Raw genomic sequence first — 12,600 nt, 5'->3', positions numbered from 1 at the left:
ATCTGGACTGTGCGTCTAAGATGGTATTTTTTAACAATGTCTATGCCTGTTGCACACTTTTTACCTTTGTAGCTGCACCTTTCAGGGTTCTTTTTTAACTATTTTTCTCATTTTATCAAAGTTTGCCTTTTGAAAGTTTAGTACTAGAGCCATGCTATATTCTCTGTTAAGCCTGTTGCTGAATTACTGTTCACTATAAACCGATTAGATGTTCCAAACGATTGTCGGTATATAAAAATTCTAAATAAATAAATAAATACTATCCCCCTTCCAGTCATTAATTCAAGGAAATATTACTTCAGACATGCCTTCCAATCCTCTACTACTGGAAAAAAGAGGAGATATTGAAGCTGGACTGTGAGAGCTAAGGTCTAGATAGCTCATAATGTTCTTTAGTCCTCTGCTGAGACTGCTGGGAGAATTATGCAGATAAGTAGGCTTGTCTTCTGCTGCAATTAAGATTTTGAGGTCTGTAGAAACTCAAACCTAGAACATTAGGAGTGGCTTCTGCTGGGAATATACAAATGAGCCTTCAAATCCTCTGGTTCTAGAAAGAGTGTGGGGACTGTGAAACCTGAAACTTAAATAGCTTATAATGCCCATTTGAGCCTTCTAGTGGGGCTACTGAGAAAATTATGCAAATAAGCCATCAGGTTCTTTGTAGCTGGAAACAGTATAGGGGCTATAAAAGCTATAGCCTAGAAAACTCATGGAGTCCTCTAGAATCCTCTGCAAGAACTACTGGCTAAAATATGCAAATGAGCTTCCAGGTCCCCTTGAGCTGGAAAGAGTGCAGAGGCTATGAATTATGAAACCTAGGTAGATCACAATGTCTTCTAGAGATCTCTGATGGGGTTGCTGCAAAGCATGTAAATAAGCCTTCTCTGCAGCTAGGAACAGCAAGGGAGCTATGGAAGATAAAGGGGGATGGGCAGATTGGGGAGGAGTAAAGTTAGCCAGATAAGTCTGATCAGGCCACAAGACTGTTCTAAAGTTAGTTGGATAAACCTATTTAACTTTAAGGTAACCGGGTATTTTCAGAGGTACTAAAGTACCACTGAATATTCCAGCTAAGTTAGCTGGAAAGTCTATCCAGTTAACTTGCTGCTCTGCATGGTGGCTCAATATGGACCCCTATATATAGAGAGACACAAATAGACAGACAGATAGATGCTGAAATTGTACATCGCCTAGAGTCTTAGGAACTGGATTATTCATAAACATTATAATATATAAGCTTAAAACTATCTGGCTACATGTAACTGGAAAACAAAAAACCTAACCAGCTATATTTGAAAATAGCCGGGTATGTTTTTAGACATCTGGCCTTGTGTGGCTGGATAACATGTGACTTAACTGGATATCTTTAAAGTAGCCAGGAGAAGCAGCACTTGAAGCATAAGCTTCTAGCACTGTCTCTCTTAGAACAGCGCAGAGGCGCCAGGAGCAGAGCAGAGGGGCCCTTGCTCCCGGCAATCGAAAGTAAGGTATTGGGGGGGGGGATTAGGGGGGTTGGGGGATAGGTGATGGTGCTGTGATCTTGTAAATCCTCGCAGATGGGTAGGAAAGGAAGGGGAAGCCTGAATGTGCAATTTCAAAAATACTGGGATGGGTAGGGTCTTGGTTATAATTTAACGATTTGAGGGTGTGGACAGCATGGCCCGACAGCACCTTTATATAATATTTTGGAGGAGACGGAAGGGATAGCTCATTGGCCCATTTTTTTATTTGTTATTTTTCATTATTGAAAGCAATAAGTAGCACATTATCAGCCACATAAGGCTGGATAACATTAGACCTGCTGAGAAATAGATCTAAAGTTATCCAGCTAACCTAGCTGGATATACCCGATATTTGACTTGGTTAGCCAGATAACTCAATCCCTCCCTGGAACACCCCTGAAATGCCCCTTTTTTATGCAGCCAAATTATAGTCAGATAACTATTTATCCAGCTATAATTTAGCCAAATAAGTGTCCGAATATGTCATGTTTGCCATTTAGATAGATAACTTGTAATTTATCCATTTAACTAGCTTTTGAATATTGACCTCACAGTTTTTTTTGTTATAATTAAGATGGAATAAAGGGTTCAATTGCTATATAATTAGACTGAATCTAAAAGATTTCCCCTAGTTGGGATTTAGTAATAAGTGCCAATCATAGCATTCTACACATATATATCTATAGGGATCCATATTGAGCTACTATGTGGCTCATCAATTTAGCCAGATACACCAGGAGACTGATACTCAGAAGCCATTTAGAAAGTTAACTGAAAAATTATCCATCTAAGAAGCAAAGCAGCAATATTTGAAATTGTATGAGGATAAATTCTAGAATTTAGCCACATAATTTGAGGGCAGTCTGGGGGGCAGGCAGGAGGGATTTCAGGGTGAACCAGAGTTTGCCACATAAGTTATGTGGCTAACTCCTATGCGGCTAACTCTGGTCGCGCTGTAGGCCTGTCCTAAAGTTAGTTAGATATTCTTATCTGGCTAACTTTAAGATAGCCAGGTATATTTAGCAGTGCAGCTACACTACTGAATATCCCAGTTAAGTTAGCTGGATAGGTATATCCAGCTAACAACTATCCACTCCACGGCTGCTTATGGTCACCCACGAGTCTAATATTTCTGTATAGTATTAACTGAGGAAGGAACTTGAACTAAAACATATAAACATACAACATGATGGCAAATAAAGACCATATGGCCTATCCAGTCTACCCATCCACATCTCTTGCTCAGCTATATAATCTCTTGCTATCTCTCAGAGATCCTCTGTGCTTGTCCCATGTTTTCCTGAATTCTGATATGGTACTCACCTCCACCACCTCTATAGAGAGTCTGTTCCATGGGTCAACCACCCTTTCTAATTTCCTTAGATTATTCCTTTCACCTTCATCCATGATCCCTCATTCCAGTGCTTACTTTCCATTCAAAGAGGCCCAACTCCTGTTTAAATGTCTCTTATCATATCTCCCCTTTCCTTTATTTCCTCATGAGTGTACATTTTAGATATTTAAGTCTGTCCCCATGTTCTTTATGATGAAGATCGCTGATTATTTTAGTCAATTCCCTCTGGAATGACTCCATCCAGTTTATATCCTATTGAAGATGCAGCCTCCAGAATAATATACAGTACTCCAAATGAAATCTCACCAGAGACTTAAAGGCAATATCACCTCCTTTTTCTTGTTGGATATTCCTCTCTCTATGCACTCAAGCATCTCACTGGTTTTTGATGTTAACTTGTCTACCTGTTTGTCCGGCTGGATTTACGCGCGCAGGGCCCTCGCGCGCTGGCGTGCCTATTTTGCATAGGCCGCCGGTGAGCGCACAGCCCCGGGACGTGCATAAGTCCCGGGGCTTCGTAAAAGGGGCGGGGAGGGGGCATGTCCGGGGGCGGGACCAGGGGCGTGGCGCCGGCTCGGGGGCATGGTCGAGGCCTCCGGACCAGCCCCCAGGTTGGGTGATGGCGCGCCAGCAGCCCGCTGGCGCGCACAGATTTGCGCCTGCTTTCAGCAGGCGTAAATCTGGCAACAAAGGTAGGGGGGGTAGATAGGGCCGGGGGGGTGGGTTAGGTAGGGGAAGGGAGAGGAAGATGGGGGGAGGGCGAAGGAAAGTTCCCTCCGAGGCCGCTCCGATTTCAGAGCGGCCTTGGAGGGAACAGGCAATGCGCGCCGGGCTCGGCGCGTGCAGGTTGCACAAATGTGCACCCCCTTGCGTGCGCCGACCCTGGATTTTATACGATACGCGCGGCTACACGCGTATCTTATAAAATCCAGTGTACTTTTGTTCGCGCCTGGTGCACGAACAAAAATACGCCCTCGCGCAAATTTATAAAATCTACCCCCAAATGCATAACCCTGAAGTTTGTTAGCTGCCAAAATCTAACCAATTCCTCAAACTTCACTATATCCCTCCTCTTGTTTTCCACACCTTTCAGGATATCTACCCTTTGCAGATTTTGGTATCATCTGCAGAAAAGGCAAACTGGACTGAGGACCAATCTCTGGGTGAACTCCATTTACCAGTACACTTTGTCACCTCCCACTCAACAAGTCTGTGACCCAACCAGTCACCTTAGGGGCTATACCTAAGAGCTCAGTTTGTTTATAAGTCACCTAGGCAGATCTATGTCAAAGGCTTTACTGAAATCCAATTGTACTGCAATTAAAGCTCTCCACTGAGTTCTTTGATCACTCAATTTCTTTTACCTTTCATATTCAAACAACAAAATAACATTTGTCTTCCAGCAAGGAAGCATAAATTGTTTGAACTGTGTCTGCATTAATCATGCAGAATAAATCTGTTAGTAACAACATTAGCAGTGAGGAGTCTCATTTTCTAGTCAATAGTACTTGATACCCTGGACAGCATCTCTGCAACTCAGAGTTCCAACACATTTCCAATTTAAGTAGCTCCAACCCTAAGAAAGCTCCTGGCAACAGCCCCTTCACCAAACACATCATGGTTTGGACAAAGCATGGGGGCAGATGAGATACAAACCAGGATATTGAGGGAGCTCAGAGATGTGCTGGCGATCCATGGAAGGACCTGTTCCATAGATCCCTGGAGAAGAGTGGTGGTGATCCTGCTTCACAAGAGTGGTAGCAGAGAGATAATCGGAACCTACAGACCAGTTAGCCTCATCTTGTGGTGGGAAAATTAATGGAGACTCTGCTGAAGGAAAGATAGTGCACTATCTACAATCCAGTGGGTTGCTGAACCCGAAGTAGCATGAATTCACCAGGGGAAGGTCCTGTCAGACAAATCTTATTGATTTTTTTGAATGGGTGACTAGAGAATTGGATCAAGGAAGAGCACTCAATTTGATCAACTTGGATTTCAGCAAAGCTTTTAATTTGGTCCCACATAGGAGGCTTGTGAATAAAATGAGAAGCTTAGGAGTGAGTGCCAAGGTGGTGGAATGGATTTCAAACTGGTTGACTGATAGGAGATAGAGTGTAATGTTAAATGAAACCTATTCTGAAGAGAAAACCGTGTTAAGTGGAGGGCCACAGAGTTCGGTTTTGGAACCAGCTCTGTTCAATATCTTTGTGAGAGACATTGCAGAAGGGATAGAAGATAAAATGTGTTTATTTGCAGATGATACTAAGATCTGCAATAGAATTGACATGCCTGAAGGAGTAGAGAGAATGAAAATGGATTTAAGAAAGCTGGAAGAGTAGTCAAAGATTTGGCAGCTGAGATTCAATGCCAAGAAGTGCATAGTTATGCAGCTGGGCTGCAGTAATCCAAAAGAGCTGTTTATGATGGGGGTGAAAAATTGATATGCATGGACCAAGACAGGAATTTTGGGGTAATAGTGTCTGGAGATCTGATGATGGGGAAGCAATGTGACAATGCAATAGCTAAAGCCATAAGAATCCTGGGCTGCATAGAAAGAGGAATAACCAGTAATAAAAAGGAGGTGATAATGCCCTTGTACAGGTCCTTGGTGAGGCCTCACTTGAAATACTGTGTTCAGTTCTGGAGTCCATATCTCAAAAGAGACAAAGTCAGGATGGAGGTGGTCCAGAGAAGAGTGACCAAAATGGTGTGGGGCCTGTATGAGAAGACCTATGAATAGAGGTTGAAGGATCTGAATATGTATACCATGGAAGAGAGGAGGTGCAGGGGAGATATGATTCAGACCTTCAGATACCTAAAAGGTTTTAATGATGCACATTCCTCAAAACTTTTCCGTTGGAAAGAAATCAGTAGAACTAGGGGGTCATGAAATGAAACTCCTGTGAGGATGACTCAGAAGCAACTTCAGGAAATATTTCTTCACAGAGGGGGTGGTGGATGCCTGGAATGCCCTTCTGGAGAAGGTGGTAAAGACGAAAACAGTGAAAGAATTCAAAGGGGCATGGGATAAACACTGTGGATCCCTAAAAGCTAGAGGATGGAAATGAAGAAAAGAATGCATGGGGATAACTTGCTGGTGTGGTGGTTACAACCCTTAACCAATAAGCCTTCATACTCTTGAATCAACTCCAACATTGCTCTCTGCTTCAACGGCAAAAGCATAACAGGGAACTGGATTCAAACAGCAGCAACAAGGGTCCTGATTTTTTAACAGTGTGGGAAACTGATAAGCATGGGGGCAACAGGGAATTGGATTCAAACAGCAACCGACAAGCTCCCTGACATTTACAGTCTAGGAAACTGATAAGCATGGGGGTAACTTACACGGTGCAGCAGATACTACTATAAGCTTGCTGGGCAGGTTGGATGGACCATTTGGTCCTTTTCTGCCATCATTTCTATATTTCTATGGTTGTACATGAAAGGCAAAGTTAGGCCATATATGGGTTCACAGGCTTATGCCCAATTGGGAAGTCTGGCTTCTTCCCAAGTCTCCATCATGACCCTCCACTACACATGGTTCTTAGGGGTGTACAAAGAATGACATTTTGTTTCATTTTCATTTTTTAATATGTTTATTTTCTTTAAAGTTTATTTTGTTTTGTTTATTAGCTAAAAAGGAAAAAAAAAAGGAAGGAACCTCCCCCTGCCGGAAAAATTCAGTGCAAACATTTAAAAATTAATTATCTCCTATTCTTCCCCCTGTTTCTCCACAATCCCCGGATGCCACTTAGCCCATACATGGAGTTCTAGTGGTTGAAATGGGACAGGGTCTCATTTCTCATGCCTTGCCAGGTCCATTTTCAAAGTGACGCTGGCTGTACTGTATGAAAGTGACCTGGTGGCTCAATAGCAGGGCTATGCACTGCCTTGCAAAAGGACCAGGGTTTCATTTCCAGGTCAGGTGGTTTCTTCCTGGGCCGGCCAGAGCTGCTGATGCTGTGGAGGTAGCACTCACAGCCTGGAGTCCCAGTTATTTATTTATTTAAAAAAATACATCTACCATATTATCCTGTATTCTAAGCAGTTTATAAGCAATGTTTATATAAAAAATAGTTTAAAGAGAAACTCTACTATTTAATATAAATTTTAACACACGTTTATTGTATCAAAAATACAGAATCCTATCTAGACAATTAAAAACTATCTCAAATATACTCCATTCATCTAATTAAAAACATATTATATTGCACCTTAATTATAACTATATTGCACTAATACAATTTACTATCAACAATATTTCTTCATCTTTCCTTCTTTTCATATCTATGATATTGCATGTTGTCTTCACTTATTCAATGTTCTCCGACTACTATCCTCTATTTTTATTCTTGTTCTCCGGGTGTTACTCTCTTTATCTAGTCCAACAAAGATATCTCCGTTTCATCCTTTCAATAAGGGCTTCCTCAGGGACTAACCCGAATACTCATAAACCGAGCTTCCTTTGTTCTCATTCTGAAAATACAAAACTCTAATTATACTTTAAAACTATCTACTCTCTCCCAAATAATCTATCCACTTACCACATATGCGAAAACCAAGTATATATCAATATGATTCCACAATGTCTTACAAATTCCAATCGATTTTTCAACATTTCTTTTCAATTCCCCAAACGAACATCAACTTCAGCATCTATAATCAAACAACATATAATGCTCAAAAGTCAAGAAAATACCAAAATTAACTTTCTTACCCGCATCACCATTCTACTACGACAGCCATGTTGCTCCATACTCACATTATCCCGGAACTGACATCCACTCTCGTCATTCCTTACATGTCAATATGTAGCTGTAACAAACTCTTTATAATATATATTAAAGTATAATTAGAGTTTTGTATTTTCAGAATGAGAATGAAAGAAGCTCGGTTTATGAGTATTCGGGTTAGTACCTGAGGAAGTCCTTGTTGAAAAGGTGAAACGGAGATATCTTTGTTGGACTAGAAAAAGAGAGTAACACCCAGAGAACAAGAATAAAAATAGAGGATAGTAGTTGGAGAACATTGAATAAGTGAAGACAACATGCAATATCATAGATGTGAAAAGAAGGAAAGATGAAGATATATTATTGATAGAGAAAGTAAACTGGATTAGTGCAATTTAGTTATAATTAAGGTGCAATATAATATGTTTTTAATTGAATAAATGGAGTATGTTTGAGATAGATAGTTTTTAATTGTCTAGATAGGATTCTGTATTTTTGATACAATAAACGTGTGTTGAAATTTATATTAAATAAATAGTAGAGTTTTTCTTTATGTATAGAGTAATTTGAGTGGCAGAGAAATTAATAATATTACCCTCTGTTTCTGTGATACCATATAAAAAAATAGGACAGAAATAACAACAGCACCTTGACAAGGTAGATAGCTCGATTTCGTATCAATCGCCCCACATGGACTGAAAAATTTAAAAAGCCGCTGCCAGAAAATTTCTTTAAATAAAAGTCTTCAGACACAGCTCCTTACAAAGCACATCAGGTAGTTGGTGCAACAAAACAATAACACCAAGTGGTCAGATTAAGGCCCATGATTGCAGGGTTCCAAAGGAGCACTGGTACAAGGCCCCCAGCCGAGGGACTGTTGCCTTGGTGACTGGACTAAATGAGTTGGGAGGGGATAAAAAAACAACTGAAGCCCAAAGGAGAAGGATGTTTCTGAGCTCCCTCCAAAAATAAATATCTGTATATGTAAACTATGAATAATAACCATACAGCTTAATGAAAGTATGAGATTTAGGTAGCCTTGAACCTTCTCACATTATTCATGACAAGGTCACTTGTGACACTAAAACGTCTAAGGCTAGCTTACAAAGCCAACTTCCTATTCTTATATACTCTATACGGTATCATATACCTAAATGTGACAAACATGGATTAAGAACATAAGAAATTGCCATGCTGGGTCAGACCAAGGGTCCATCAAGCCCAGCATCCTGTTTCCAACAGAGGCCAAACCAGGCCACAAAAACCTGGCAATTACCCAAACACCAAGACGATCCCATGCTACTGATGCAATTAATAGCAGTGGCTATTCCCTAAGTAAACTTGATTAATAGCAGTTAATGGACTTCTCCTCCAAGAACTTATCCAAACCTTTTTTGAACCCAGTTACACTAACTGCACTAACCACATCCTCTGGCAACAAATTCCAGAGCTTAATTGTGCATTGAGTGAAAAAGAATTTTCTCTGATTAGTCTTAAATGTGCTACTTGCTAACTTCATGGAATGCCCCCTAGTCTTTCTATTATCCGAAAGTGTAAATAACCAATTCACATCTACTCGTTCAAGACCTCTCATGATCTTAAGGACTTCTATCATATCCCCCCTCAGCCATCTCTTCTCCAAGCTGAACAGCCCTAACCTCTTCAGCCTTTCCTCATAGAGGAGCTGTTCCATCCCCTTTATCATTTTGGTTGCCCTTCTCTGTACCTTCTCCATCGCAACTATATCTTTTTTGAGATGCAGCGACCAGAATTGTACACAGTATTCAAGGTGCAGTCTCACCATGGAGTGATACAGAGGCATTCTGACATTTTCCGTTTTATTAATCACTAGCCATTAGGCCCGTTCAAACGGGCGAGATTCCATCTCACTTCCCTTTCCTTCCATCCCTTCTTATCTTCCCTTTCCTTCCCCTCTCACCTCATCCACAACCCCTTCCTGCTCCCTCAGCCCTCTTCCACTCCCTCTTTTTCTCTTCTCCAGAACGTCTTACCCTTCCCACTTACGCACTCATATCCTCTTCCCTTTTCCTTCCATCCCCTCTCATCTTCCCTTTCCTTCCCCTTTCACCTCATCCACAACCTCTTCCTTCTCCCTCAGGCCTCCTCCACTCCCTCTTTTTCTCTTCTACAGGGCCGCTGTACCCTGCTGAACCTGTGAGATGCAGAGGGCAAGGGGCGCCGCCACAGGGACCTGCCTCTCTCCGTACTCCCTCCCTATGTACTTTGGCTTCTCTCTGCTGTCCCTCTTGCCATAATGCCCGTTAAAACGGGTGAGATTTGCTGTGCTCTGGCCGTCCCAACTCCCTCCCCCCTTCCCCGGCGGCGGAGGGATGGGCTCAGGCTGTTGTTGGTATGACCTCCTCCCCACCCAGCACCGCGAAGGGCCGAAGGCAGCGGCGGTGGTGGTGGTGGTGGCAGGAGCTGCAAAGGCAGCTGAGGGGGATCTGGCGAGGTGGCGTCAACTCAACACGTCGGTGAGAGATCTGTCTGCCGCGCATGCACGGCCCCCTCGGTGAGAGCTACAGAGCCGCTCTCTACTGCGCACTCGTGGCACGTTGGTCCCAGCTCCCTTATAGGTATGATTCCCTTCCTAATAATTCCTAACATTCTGTTTGCTTTTTTGACTGCTACAGCACACTAAGCCAACGATTTTAAAGTATTATCCACTATGATGCCTAGATCTTTTTCCTGGGTGGTAGCTCCTAATAAGGTTCACAGTAAAGAGATTTTGACTACATTAAAGAGCATAATGACACACAAGCTTGTTTCTGTTTCTGGAGTTTACTAAGTCCCCTGAAGGAAAATATTTTAGCTTCTAGTCTAAATTTTCCAGGAGCTTATGGGCATAAAGAATATTAAAAATGTTTTACACTGTAGCCAGTCCTCAGAAGCCTCTGAAAATGTGCATAGCCACACCAGAAAGTCCTCCCGACTTGGTATCTCATGTTGCTTTCTCAGACCCAAACACATTGGGCTCAATTCATCCAGAGTCAGGGCTTTAAAAAATTTCAGACAGGAAGTTATTTGTCAACTTTGATAAATAACAATAATCATATCCTATGTTTTAAAAAGGTGGCACTACTTTAACATGCAGTAAGACAGAGGAAAATGACTCATCAGATGACATCCTCAAACAGCCAGACAACACTATGGACATTAAATACAGGGATGTAGGCATGTAAAATATACAATAAAGCAACATAACTTGAGAGAGACTTCTGTTTTGTGTACAATGAGAAAGTAGTGGAATGGAGCTATTGGTATTGTTTGTGCTAAATGAAAATGTAGATTTACAAGTATTTAAAAAATACCCATTGCATGTCATGGGAGCTGTGCATGTACAGCCAAGCTCCTGCTGAGTTTCACCAGTCTGGGCAGGATATCAGGGATGCTGGAGATGATTAAACGATGACTAAAAGGTAGGTATGTACCTGGATGAAGAAATGCTTATTAATATGTCTGTGATTGGCATGGAGACTATTAATGAAGCCTCTTTCTTCTGCAGAATCCACATATTTTCCTGGCTTTTTTCGAACACTTTTTTCAGACAAATTTTTGCAAATATGACATTTGTTGCTATTCAGATTTTTTTCAGACATTTGCCTCCAAAGGATAAAAAAAAGTTACTGTAACTGTTCCAAATGACCCAATGGTATCACAAAGCTCCCAACAGCAGAGAAAAATATAATCCTCTTCAAATGAGTGAGTTTACAATCCCATATTTTTACCTGACTGAACAGTCAACAAGCATGCATTTTGAGCATGGAAACCTTTAAAAGATAAAATAGCCAACCTTAAATCCAGAATAGTTTTATTGTTACAAGGGGCAATATTAAAATTGTGCTCAAAAGAGTGAAACTTATGGAGTACATTTTATACCAATTTTCAAAGGGGAAAATGTTCCCTTTGTAAACTGTCTCAGAAAAAAACATTCATATACCTGGAGGTGCAGACTAGTGGTTAAAGCAGAAAGCTGCACATCAGCAATGCCAGTGATCAAATCCTGCTGCTGCTCCTTATGACCTTGGGCAAGTCAATTCACTTTCTATTACAGATCATAAACACTTTTGGGATAGGGAAATTCCTACAGTACCTAAATGTAATCAGGTTTGAAGTGTCTGAAAGGTGGAATCTTCTCTATATATGCTTAGGAGGAAATGGTGTGTCTGCCTGCACCAGAGAACCAAAAGGTTAAACTGCATACTTCCCTCAGCAGAGTTCTCCAAGCATCACTGCAAGCTATCTAGGCTTCATCTTCCACAGGCCCCACACTGTTTCCAGCAGCAGAGAACTAGAAGGCTCATTTGCATACTTTTTTCCAGCAGCCTCAGCAGAGGACACTCAGGTCGATACAGTAACGTGCGGTTAAAGATTCCCCGTCTGTAACGTGCTGGGAGCACACAATACAGACGAGTAAGGCGATCCAGCGATACGGTCTCCAGTTTCACGCGTCCTTAGCGCTTCGTAAAATAGACACATAACCCTTTCCGCATGCAGCATGTATATGATGTGTAAATGAACGAATTAGCTGTATAATGAAGGAATTAGCTATTCCCCTCCGATACTGTAACGGGCGCTGATATTATCTCCTTAGTAACCCGCTGTTTTGCCGCGGCCTTAACGTGTTAGTTTACCGCCTCCCCCTAGTAGGTGTTAGGACTGTGAGTCTAGTAACAAATCCATCGACACCGCTTAAGATACTCAAAAACAATAAAACACAATTAAAAAAAAAGCGATACAGAGATGATCGAGAAAATGTAATGCTGTGGGACACATAAAACCTGTCAGAAAAAAAAATAAACATTTTTAAATACCTGTCGGAGGGCCGCGTGGGTCCAGGCGGCCGGCGGCGGGAGCCGGGGGGCGGGTGGTCGCGTGTTAAATCTAGGCCGGGTCACACAGACGCGCATTCATCCAGGCGGAGGAGCCTGCGTAACCCTTCCCTAACGCTTCACAGCCGCGGCATGCATTTGCATGCAATTAGAAGAGAGTA

The sequence above is a fragment of the Rhinatrema bivittatum genome, chromosome 3, assembly GCF_901001135.1.
Source record: "Rhinatrema bivittatum chromosome 3, aRhiBiv1.1, whole genome shotgun sequence".
NCBI lineage: Eukaryota > Metazoa > Chordata > Amphibia > Gymnophiona > Rhinatrematidae > Rhinatrema > Rhinatrema bivittatum.
Note: the sequence above shows the minus strand (reverse complement) of the source record.